This window comes from Papaver somniferum, chromosome 8 (genome assembly GCF_003573695.1).
Source record: "Papaver somniferum cultivar HN1 chromosome 8, ASM357369v1, whole genome shotgun sequence".
NCBI classification, from domain to species: domain Eukaryota; kingdom Viridiplantae; phylum Streptophyta; class Magnoliopsida; order Ranunculales; family Papaveraceae; genus Papaver; species Papaver somniferum.
Window position 1 is genome coordinate 35,952,646 of NC_039365.1, and position 12,108 is coordinate 35,964,753.

A 12,108-nucleotide genomic window follows, 5' to 3' on the forward strand; every position below is an offset into this window, starting at 1 on the left:
GCTACAGACACTAGCCTACTACAAACTAACTTCGGTCTTGACTGTAGTTGAACCCCAATAAATCTCACACTGATCCAAGGTACAGTTGCGCTCCTTACGTCTCTGATCCCAGTAGGATAGTACGCACTTGATTCCCTTAGATGATCTCACCCACAACTAAGAGTTGCTATGACCCAAAGTCGAAGACTTTAATAAACAAATCTGTATCACACAGAAAAGTCAACAGGAATAGATAAATCTGCCTCCTATAGAAATATCTACGAGTTTTGTTCCGTCTTTTGATAAATCAAGGTGAACATGAACCAATCGATAACCCGGACTTATATTCCCGAAGAATAGCCTAGAATTATCAACCACCTCACAATAATCTTAATCGACTAGCGAAACAAGATATTGCGGAATCACAAACGATGAGACGAAGATGTTTGTTACTACTTGTTTATCTTGCCTATCGAAGAAATTAATCTCAAGCCAATCTTATGATTGTACTCAAATACGATAGAAATAGCAAGATCAGATCACACAACTACAGATAAAATATTTGGGTCTGGCTTCACAATCCCAATGAAGTCTTCAAGTCGTTAACCTACAGGGTCTCGATAGAAACCTAAGGTTAAAGAAGAATCGACTCTAGCTTACAACTAGTATCACACAGGAGGTGTGGGGATTAGGTTTCCCTGTTGTTAGATTTCTCCTTTATATAGTAATTAAATCAGGGTTTACATTCAATGTTACCTTGGTAACAAAGCATTCAATATTCACCATTAGATGAAAACCTGATTAGATTCAAGCTAATATCTTTCAACCGTTAGATCGATCTTAGCTTTTTATACACACATGACATGTAACTTCATTTAGGTTTGAGTAACCGTACCTAAATGTGTAGAAGTCGTTGGTTCAACGATAGTTAACTATAGGTTAGTCATATGAGCACTTTTATATCAACCTTATTCTTGTTTACCACAACTAGTTCAAATGACTCAAATGGACTAGTTACAGAGTTGTTCAATTGCTTAGATATCATAGAAGTATACAAGACACAATCGAAACAAAAACAGTTTTGATTCACTCGAATCGATTCATGAACATTATAGCCACGGTTTGCAAAGATTGCATTCCTTAAAATATAAATGTCTTAGTTCACGAATTAAACTGTTTTTAGAAAACAACCTACTTAAGTAAGCATACTGGTACGCAGACTTAAGTACCCGGATTAAGTTTGTTTTCAGTTCACAAACTCCAGCAGAAATTCACGGGATGTGAACTTCCGGCAGTACGCGGACTTTAGTTTGTTTATCCTGAGCAGCAAAGTACGCATACTTTGGTTCAAGGATATTGGAATTACACACATATGAGTTGTCTCACAATGTTTATATTCAACCCTGGTTACGTATTCTAAACTCTCATTTCAATCATTGAAATATTCTTAGAGGACGTTATATAGTTGTTGTTCACAAACTATTTTTCGTCAAAGCGATTTTCAAGTAAGTGAAACTAATATGACTTTCGTCACTACTAAAGATGAACTTATCCAAAACGAAAGCTTACCAACACATATTTCGAGAAATAGATAAGTGAGATAAACTCAGCTCGAAATAGTACATGTGTATAATCATAGTCTATATAGCAATACGACTTTTGTCTCAAGATAAGAGATAAAGTAGACTTTTGAGTGATAGATAAGTTCAAGTCTTCACATACCTTTTTGTCGATGAAGTTCCACCAGTTACTTGAGTAGTTCTTCGTCTTTGCATGATGAACACCGTGGAGTGTAGAGCTCAACTATACTTTCTATCCTAGTCCGAGACTTAGCTATTAGTAGACTAGAAATCAAGACTTATAGTTTCGTCAACTAAACTTGACAAACAAGCTTAAGATAGCAACGCTTACGAGTTCGACCGACCAGTGCTTTAACAATAAGGGTATCATCATATGAGATCGAATATTAAGGTTAGACAACCGAAATCAGACACCTTATAACCGAATATCACATAGAAAAAAATATAAGCATTCATACACAGGCTTTGTAATCGGAAACTATCAAGTAATTGAACAAAAAATTATAAAATAACTTTATTCATAAATAATATTGATAGTTTTATTCAAAATAGATATACAATTTATGAAATAAATCACAAACTGATTAGTCTTTTTTTTCCTTAAATAAGGAGACAGACTACTCCTTATTTCTCAACTGCTTATTACTTTCTAGTCCAGAATCCGGGCCTCTTCGCCTTTTAAGAACTCATCATTGATTACTAAGATCCCTTGAAGAGTTTATGGATCATTTCGACCAGCGAAGGCTAACTATTTCTGAATACAGTTCAATTGTCTACCAAGACGCAAGATATGGAACAAGAGATCTCCGTTACTATAGATCTGAGCAATTGAATCAATAATTCCTCTTTCTTATCGGGTTTTACTCATTTGCTTGATAATTCCCTGAGAGATAGTTTTGGTGAATTTCTCATCTCCAAATTTATTCCCCGTTGTGCTCTCACAAATGTTAGTGATGAGAAAGGGAAATCCAAGATTTCTTTGGAACGTTGTGGCAGTAATGGATTCAGATTTCCCGATCATTTGATTTATAATCATTCCATATATATCAATTTGCTTGTCACCTTCAAGAAGGAAGTATACAAACTCGGCAAATTCTTTGTCCTATTATGATGTATCTGTTGTGCAAGCAAAGAGAGTTGCTATTGTAAGTTTACCGAAAACCCTTAAAAAGAAGGGTATTTATTTGGTTAGCATTCTTCCATTCTTCCCAGCCAACAATTTTTCCAATGATACGTTTTGAAATGTTATCGTGATCAATTTCAGAACCAGTAATCAAATGATTGCCTTTCACATCGTACTTCATGATCTTTGATATCATCTTTTTGTTGACTTGGTGAAACGTATATCCAACAAGAGTGCTAAAAGTAAGATTCTTATGATCGATATTATGAATATTAGCATAAAAGATTCTTATAATTTCTGGTAAGTATTTTTCAAACCCAAAAAAATTCCCCAGTTTCGGTCTTGAACAAACTTCACATATTTTCTATCTGAGACATCTGAATCGTTCGATATTTCTCAAAACATGTACTATCCACAAAGTTTGTAAGTTCATGTTTATGTTTGATCAAGTGAGGGTACTTGATTTTCTCAACATCACTAAAAGGAATATATGGACTCAATTCCATATTGTCAGTTTCAGACATTTCTTCTCTTGATTTCCTGTTTCTCATATTTCCAAATATCAAAGATATATGAAAAACCCTAGTTACTGTTCCGAACAACTTCTCCCACAATGTTTTTAGAAACAACACAAAATAATCTTCTTTTATAGGGAGTGAAGATATCAATTTTCGGAAATAACTAGTTTTGGGAAATCTTTTCAAAATCAGAATCCTTAATTTGTGGGGAAACAAATCCGATTTTGCAATTAGGTTTTTCTTTTGGAAAACCAGATCTCTATTATAGATTAATTCTATATTTATGTCCAAATATTTGTTAAATCTGTATGTAACAGAACTTGATAATTTTTGAAATTCACTCAAGAATCTTCCAACAGAGTATACAAAGACATAGTTGAACATAACAAGATATTTGTAAAAAAATATCTTTAGAATCACTAATCCACTAATACTTTATGAGATCACTTTCTTCATTAAAACAGTTGTGAGGTGTATGAAGCAATCCATTGTTAATAAAATTATTAACAGGAAAATCATTCTTTGTATAACCACAAAGATTCCAAAATCGCATCCTAATTAGCGATACATTGACAGTCTTAGATATGAAAATGTTCATATATGTATTTGGGTAATGAATCCCAAATTTACTTAAGATCCCAGATTTTTCAAGAACAAAATAGTCATGGTTCATACAAAGAAAAATCTTATGTGGAATCTTACGCATTTTCAAGATAAAACATGTCACATAGAATATTGTATAATTGTTACTAAACTTGTTAGTATTCAATACCATGAGATACAATTCTATGATAATAGAGGGATTATGTAAGTCGACCAAGTCATACATAGACATAATTCCAGTTCCTAATAAGTTTAGGAACAAGAGAATTATATACTTCATTCATGTCTTCCACCACGATTCCTTGAAGTAGTCAAATCCTGTAACTACATTAACTGAATTAAATTCATGAAAACTCAAGTTCATTTCTTATAGGTTGGATCGCACCAAACACAAATTGTTATATTTTTTCATGTTTTCCTGCTCTGATACCAATTGAAAAGACGAGGGTACCCAAATACACCACAATCTTTTACTTTTGATCACAACATATACAAGACCCACTGTGTATAAACCTCTTGGAGCAAAAATCACTAAAGGAATATTTAAACACGGTTTCCACTTGAGATAGGGTCAGTCCGAACTGGGATAACATGTGAATAAATATCAAAGTCAAGTGGAGAAATCCAATACACTTTGTGTAACCGTATATGGATATGAAATCGAGAAAATACTACGACAAAGTGTTCACTTGATAAATAGGTACGGTAAAACTGAAACCTTATAGGATCAATATCAAGTGCCTAGTTAACGTAAAGTGCAATTTACTTCAGTTATAATAAAAACAATTATAATGCAGAAAAGTAAAGTAAATGTCATAGCAAGATTTTGTTAACAAGAAAACCGCAAATGCAGAAAACCTCGGGACCTAGTCAAGAATTGAATACTATCAGAATTAAGACACTATACAAAATCTAATACCAACTTCGTATAGTTGAGATCAAGCAGACTACCCCTAGCTACTTCGGGACCTAGTCCAGAATTTAATACTCTCAGAATTAAGCCTCTATACAAAATATAATACAAACTTCGTATAGTTGAGATCAAGCAGACTACCCCTAGCTACTTAGTATCGTCAGTATCCCTGCGCCTTCGACTTCTAGAGTCATGCACGCGAATAGCAAGTCCTTCGGATCGTATTCTAAACAGTAAAGGAAGAATCTGTTTAGTAACCACTCTAATCAATCTTGTTAAAGATTTATATGAGTCGTTGACAAAGACTCTTATGTTTAATCTAATAAACTCCTTTGTCTGGTTAGATCAATTTATCCAATAACTATCGAAATAGTCAAGTTTAGATTCGCATTCAAACAATATAAATCTCAAAGAGATAAATAGAGAATGCCGATCTCATGCAACTAATCAATCGAATAAATCGGATTCTAGTTGGATCCCAGCTGATCAAGGTTTGTACACACAATATTCACAAGATACGAAAACCAATAAAAAAATCTTCTTCGTCTTCAAATCTTCTTTAATCTTCTTCAAAACCTGCACAACACCACTTGAACCTCTTGTGACTAATCACGCATGGAACAGAGTCTGTTAACAATGGATTATCAAAATATTTCTTTAGATATAACAACAGTTCTAAAAATCCCATCGATACTTCGATCTAGTTGAGTGAATCTTATATCAGAAGAGAAGATTCTCAAGAATAAAAAAATTAGGTGCAATCAAAGTTTCAACAATCTTTAGTCAATCAAATCAATCAATAACTAATAGCACTGTAATTATCTAGTTTCCCACCAACAGTACTCGTAGACTTCTTGATTCACAGAAGTCTTTAAACGAGTGGTTGTATGAGATTTCACCTAATTAGGATACTTTCCTCTCTGAATAGACGGCTCCGCCAGAAACAACAAGAAGATGAAGTTTTCCTGAATCTTAGAATAGTTTGTTATAAATGCAAACTTAAGTATTTTACGAAGGATGTTCGTACATTAAGGAGTTTCCAAAACCGAAAATATTCTCAAGATATGCAATGAATAACAAAATTCGGTTTTCCTAATTCCAATAAATACTTGTCCAATATTTCTGAAATAAATACTTGTCCAATATTTCTGAAATAAATACTTTTCCTAATTCTAATTTTTTTTCTCTATAACTACACATAAATTGCTGGTAATTAATACATATAAAATCAAAAACCTTAATTAAACGATTCTTAATTTATTTCAGCACAAGATCACCTTGAGTACTAAGGAATATCTTTGAACAATAAATGATAAAAGTTAATTTTCATGTTCAAAGTATGTTGACATTTTTTCACTGCAAATCCTTGTTTCGTACTTACATGGATTTGCATTAATTCTTGGAATCGGTTATACCACACTTCCAAACAAGTTTAAAATTGGTTCACCTGTATTCCAATGATTGATCAAATACCAAATCATATTCATGGGTTCCACCGGTTCTACCAATCACTAGGATCGGTTTTACCTAATATGGAAACACTTGTGATTGGTCACACAAGTTACCAGGACCGGTTACATCATTTACCAGGTTCGATTACCATTTATATATGGTATTGCTTGTGATCGGTCACACTAGTTACCAAGACCGGTTATACCAGTTACCAGGACCGTTTCCAATTATAAGGATCGATTACACATAACATTTGTGATCGGTCACACCAATTACTAGGATCGGTCACACCAATTACAAGGATCGATCATACCATCACATGGTAATTACTTAGGATCGGTTACACCAATTAATAGAAACTAGTCATACTAAATCATAATTCAGGCATTATGATTAGTTATACCAAGATACATAACATGATTTAAGATCGGTTCTACCATCTCACACATATTGTTCATCTAAAAATTTGCAATGAACAGACGGACCAATAAGCCTAACGATTTCCCTTTCGCTTCACGAAACAAATTCATGAATGTACTTCCTTTAAACAAATTTAAAACGTTGTTTCCTAGGATAAAATATTCACCATAACCCATTTACATAATCATAACAATATATACAAGATTATGTCAATGTCATATCTACAAAGTTCAAAAGATAAGTGTTATACTTCGTAGTCTAATTCCCTAATACTATGTGTTAGAGCACCGCTCGGTCGAACTTGAAAGCGTTGATATCTCAAGCTTGTTTGTCAATTTTAGTTGTCAAAACTATAAGTCTTTATTTCTAGTCTACTTATAGCTGTGTCTCATATTAGGATAGAATGTGTAGTTGAGCTTTAGACTTCACGGCGTTCATCGATTGAAGACGAAAATCTACTGAGGGGAGCTTGGAGGAACTTCATCAACAAAAGGTATGTGGAGACTTGAACTCATCTATCACTCAGAAGTCTATTATATTTTATCTTCTATTGAGACTAAGTCGTATAACTATATAGATTTTACATTATACACATTTCATATTTCGAGCTGAGTTTAACTCGCTTATATCTTTCTCGAAATATGTGTTGGAAAGCTTTTTGCTTTAACTACGTTCATCATTATTCTCGATGAAAGTCAAAAGATGATCATGTGAAGTCTATTCTATTTTATCTTCTATTGAGACTAAGTCGTATAACTATATAGATTTTACATTATACACATTTCATATTTCGAGTTGAGTTTAACTCGCTTATATCTTTCTCGAAATATGTGTTGGAAATCTTTTTGCTTTAACTACGTTCATCATTATTATCGATGAAAGTCAAAATATGATCATGTGAAAATCCCCTTGTGACATCTTACATGATTTGTGTGAGACAGTCATTTGATGTAGACTCAACATATTTCATATTGATCATTCGATCACTTGAAAATTGCTTATAAGCTAATAATTTGTGTGAGACAGTTATTGTCTTCTTCTAAGAATGTTTCAATGATTGAAATGGGAGTTTAGAACAATTAATCATTGTCTGGATATAGCACAGTATGCATACCCGTATGCAAACTGTTATAATAATATTTCATGTCCGGGAACCAAGTATGCATACCCGTAGGCGAACGGTTTTAACTGTCAAATTCCGGGAATTAAGTTTGCGTACCCGTTTGCAAACTGTTTCACCTGAGTGCAGTCTGGAATGACAGTATGCGTACCCGTTTGTGAACTGTCGGAAAAGATCAAGTCCGGAACTTAAGTTTGCGTACCCGTTTGCAAACTTATGTGATTAAGTTCTAAAATCTGTTAGGCATGATTTCATACTCATGAAAAAATACAATTACATATTAAGGAATGCAATCTTTGGAAACCGTGGCTAAAGTGTTCATGAACTGATTCTTTTGAATCAATCCGATTTTGCTTCAATTGTGTCTTGTATACTTCTATGAGAATATAAACAATTGAACGACTCTATGAGTTTCATTTGATTATCATTTGATCTAGAAGTGTTAAGATGAACATGGTTAAAACAAAAGTGTTCACATGGCTAACTTCGGTTAACTCAATATACACGTTTAGGTACGGTTACCCATATCTAAATGAAGGTATATTTCATTTGTGTGTAACAATCTAAGACCATATAACGGTGGAGATATATTGCCATGGTTTTGTGCAAACTTAGCTTGAATCTTAAATCAGGTTTTCATCCAAGGGTGAATATTGATTGCTTTGTCACAAAGTTATCAAACCCTGATTTGAAGTCCATATAAGGGAGAACTCTAGCAACTGGGAAACCTAATCCCCACACCTCCCGTGTGATACTAGTTGCGACTAGATTTGATTCTCCTTTAACCTAGGTTTTTCCTAAACCATTATAGGTTAACGACTTGAAGACTTTATTGGAATTCTGAATCCAGACCCAACTATTTTCTCTGTAGTTGCGTGTTCAGATCTTACTTGTTCTATTATATTGAGTTCTATCCTCTCTAAGATTTGCTCGAGATTTATCTCCGATAGGTAAGATATAAAAGGTAATCACAAAGCTCTTCGTCTCATTCTTTGTGATTCCAGATTAACTTGTTCCACAATAACAAATCCGGATCAATACTGATCTTGCTGCACAAATTAAAAAAAGCGAAGATTGAAGTCTGTCAAAGTATTTGTTAGAGCACTGCTCGGTCGAACTCTCAAGCGTTGATATCTCAAGCTTGTTTGTCAAGTTTATTTGTCAAAACTATAAGTCTTGATTTATAGTCTACTTATAGTTATGTCTCGGATTAGGATAAAATGTGTAGTTGAGCTTTAGACTTCACGTCGTTCATCGATTGAAGACGAAGAACTACTAAGGGGGGATTGTGGAACTTCATCAACAAATGGTATGTAGAAACTTGAACTCATCTATCATTCAGAAGTCTATTTCCATTATATCTATTATTGAGACAAAATTCGTATAACTATATAAACTTTACTTTATACAAATTTGAGATTTTGATCTAAGTATATCTCGCTTACATATTTCTCGAACTATGTGTCGGCAAGCTTTCGCTTCGACCAAGTTCATCTTATATCATGAGAAAATTGCCGAGTAACATCTTACATGGTTTGTGTGATACAATCATTTGATGAAGTACGGGAACCAAGTTTGCGTACCCGTTCGCAAACGTTTTCAACTGAGTTCGGTCCGGAGCTAAAGTTTGCGTACCCATTAGCAAACTCTCGGCTTGTGACCAATGTCCGGAACTTAAGTTTGTGTACCCGTTTGAAAATTAAGTGGTTCAAGTTCTTAAATCGGTTAAGTATGATTTCATACTCATGAACAAATACATTTATAAATTAAAGAATACAATCTTTGCAAACTCTGGCTAAAATGTTCATGAACTGATTCTTTTGAATCAATCCGGTTTTGCTTCAATTGTGTCTTGTATACTTCTATGAGAATATAAAAAATTGAACAACTCTAAGAGTAACACAATTATATTCATTTGATTATCAATTGATCTAGAAGTGTTAAGATGAACAAGGTTAAGAGAAAAGTGTTCATATGGCTAACTTCGGTTAATTGTTATTGAGCCAACTCAACATACAAGTTTAGGTACGAATACCCATATATAAATGAAGATATATTTCATTTGTGTGTAACAAGCTAAAGACCATATAATGGTGGAAAGATATTAGCTTGAATCTTGAATCAGGTTTCATCTAACGGTGAATATTGATTGTTTTGTGTTAGAGCACTACTCAGTCGAACTCGCAAGCATTGCTATCTCAAGCTTGTTTGTCAAGTTTAGTTGCCAAAACTATAAGTCTTGATTTCTAGTCTACTTATACCTAAGTCTCGGACTATGATACAAAGTGTAGTCGAGCTCTAGACTCCACGGCGTTCAAGAACTGGTGGAACTTCAATGACAAAAAGGTATATGGAGACTTGAACTTATCTATCACTCAAAAGTCTACTTTATCTCCTATCTTGAGACAAAAGTCGTATTGCTATATAGACTATGATTATACATATGTACTATTTCGAGCTGAGTTTATCTCGCTTATCTATTTCTCGAAATATGTGTTGGTAAGCTTTCGCTTTGGCCAATTTCATCTTTACTAGTGACGAAAGCCATATTAGTTTTAATTACTTGAAAATCGCTTTGACAAAAAATAGTTTGTGAACAACAACTATATAACGTCCTCTAAGAATGTTTCAATGATTGAAATGAGAGTTTAGAATACATAAACATGGTTGGATATAAACATTGTGAGACAACTCATATGTGTAAGTCCAAAATTCTTGAACTAAAATATGCGTACTTTACTAGTTCAGGATGTCCAGAAGCTAAGTACGCATACCCTTACGCGTACTGCCGGAAGTTCACATCCCGTGAATTTCTGCTGGAGTTTGTGAATTGAAAACAAACTCAATCCGGGTACTTAAGTATGCGTACCGGTATGCATACTTGAGTGGGTTATTTTCTAAAAACAGTTTATTCGTGAACTAAGACATATATAAACTAAGGAATGCATATTTGCAAACGGTGGCTATAATGTTCATGAATCGATTCGAGTGAATCAAAATAGTTTTTTGTTTCAATTGTGTCTTATATACTTCTATGAGATCTAAGCAATTGAAAAACTCTCTAACTAGCTCTTATGACTCATTTGAACTAGTTATGGTGAAGATGAATAAGGTTTATATGAAAGTGCTCATATGGCTAACCATTGGTTAACTACTGTTAAACCAACTAGGTGTACACGTTTGGGTATGGTTACACAAGCCTAAATGAACGTGCATTTTATTTGTGTATAACAAGCTAAGATTCGATCTAACAGTTGAAAGATATTAGCTTGAATCTAATCAGGTTTTCATCTAACGGTGAATATTGAATGCTTTGTTACTAAGGTAGCATTGATTGCAAACCCTGATTGGAAGACTATATAAAGGACAACTCTAACAACTGGGAAACCTAATCCCTACACCTCCTATGTGATACTAGTTGTATAAGATAGAGTCGATTCTCCTTTAACCTTAGGTTTCTACCGAGACCCTGTAGGTTAACGACTTGAAGACTTCATTGGGATTGTGAAGCCAGACCCAACTATTTTCTCTGTAGTTGTGTGATATGATCTTGCTGTTTCTATCGTGATTGATTGCAATCATAAGATTGGCTTGAGATTAATTTCTCTAATAGGCAAGATAGAAAAGTAGTCACAAACACCTTCGCCTCATCGTTTGTGATTCCACAATACCTTGTTTCGCTAGTCGATTAAGATTATTGTGAGGTGATTGATCTTTCTAGATTGTTCTTCAGGATTATAAGTCTGGTATATCAATTGGTTCCTGTTCACCTTGATTTATCAAAAGACGGAATAAAACTCGTAGGTATTTCTGTGAGAGACAGATTTATCTATTCCTGTAGAATTTTCAGTGTGATGCAGATTTATTTATTAAAGTCTTCAAATTTGGGTCATAGCAACTCTTAGTTGTGGGTGAGATCATCTAAGGGAATCAAGTGCGTAGTATCCTGCTGGGATCAGAGACATAAGGAGGCAATTGTAACTTGGATTAGTGTGAGATTGATTGGGGTTCAACTACAGTCCAGTCCGAAGTTAGCTTGTAGTAGGCTAGTCTCTGTAGCGGCTTAATACATGGTGTTTTCAATCTGGATTAGGTCCCGGGGTTTTTCTGTATTTGTGGTTTCCTCGTTAATAAAACTTCTGGTGTCTGTGTTATCTCTTTTCTGCATTATATTTTGTTTTATAATTGAAATATCACAGGTTGTGCGTTGAATCAATCAATTGATAGATCCAAACTTTGGTTGTTGATCGAAATTGATTGATCCTTGAACATTGGTCTTTGGTACCATTCATGTTAATTTCTCTTGTATTCAATTAGACTCGCAGATTTCTATTTGCTTGAGTAAGTATTGAATCGAGAAATTGAGATATAAATCCTTGATATACTTTTCTTAAGATTGA